At 33.5% G+C, this 1144-nt stretch overlaps 1 non-coding gene across 1 annotated transcript; it reads left to right on the top strand.

Moving 5' to 3' along the window:
• The first annotated feature begins 672 nt into the window (after window positions 1-672).
• Window positions 673-766, top strand: trnai-uau (transfer RNA isoleucine (anticodon UAU)). The gene is made up of 2 exons: window positions 673-710; window positions 731-766. It is a non-coding gene; the product is annotated as a tRNA-Ile (tRNA).
• Window positions 767-1144: the final 378 nt, after the last annotated feature.

A 1144-nucleotide genomic window follows, 5' to 3' on the forward strand; every position in this document is an offset into this window, starting at 1 on the left:
TACTGGTATTTTAATATATTCCTTGGTAAGTAAGCTGTTGTTTTTCCACAAGTCTGCTTAAAAAATGTAATAGTATTTCTCGAACACATGTTTACTGTTACGTTGTATTAAGTACTATAACATGCGAATGTTTGTCATCAAGTCATAACATCACATAATACAAATGCCAGCTACAAGACAATTGTCTCTTGCAGTAATGCGATCATTTATTATCACCTTGCGATCTTAGAATCTGTTATTATTTATCCTGATGTTTGTGAACAGTAGCGGGTACAGCTCATATGACGTTATATCCAGCAGCATTGTAATGCAAACATACATTCGACGTTTAATATCGTCCTCGCAGATCAACGCAAGTTATATAACAATTATGAAGCTTTCATTGTATAACCGTGTAAATATAACGCAATTCAATCTGCAAATAGGCGTAACAGTTATAGAGTTGACTGGTGCTGTTTGCACTAACATGTGTTAGCATTCATTACACTACAGGGCAGCTAAAACACACGGTATACGAAAACCTTTGTGACTTTTAGGGGCATCAGCAAAATAGAAACTTCAGTCAAATGATAGACGCGGTAATGAAAATATATTTAGAAGACAAATAACATTAAATCATGCTATGGGTGTGGGCCTGCGGTCATATACCAAGCCGCAGCCAATGTGAGCGAAGCTCCAGTGGCGCAATCGGTTAGCGCGCGGTACTTATATAGCAGTACATTGCAGAGCAATGCCGAGGTTGTGAGTTCGAGCCTCACCTGGAGCAGAGTTTTTGAAACTTTTGAGTCAAAAGATTTCTAAATGTTTTAAAGCATTTCTATGTTATCTGTAAATTATCCCAGTAGATAGAAACGTATTCCTCTGCCTCATTACCAGTATCACAGTGCACACAGATAATAGCCTGTAATCTTTATAATTAATATAATATATTGCAATTACAACAATTTCAGTAAGACAAATAAACAATGAAAACATGATAATGTAGAGTATTACAAATACAATTATTTGTTTTAATTACAATATAATAGTGTATTATGTAATATAATTGATTATAATATGATTATGTTGTCTTAAATAATTTTATGTGAAGTCTTATTTGGAGTTTTATAATTGTGTATTAAAAATGTGAAATTCTTTGTAAACT

The sequence above is a fragment of the Triplophysa rosa genome, linkage group LG9, assembly GCF_024868665.1.
Source record: "Triplophysa rosa linkage group LG9, Trosa_1v2, whole genome shotgun sequence".
NCBI lineage: Eukaryota > Metazoa > Chordata > Actinopteri > Cypriniformes > Nemacheilidae > Triplophysa > Triplophysa rosa.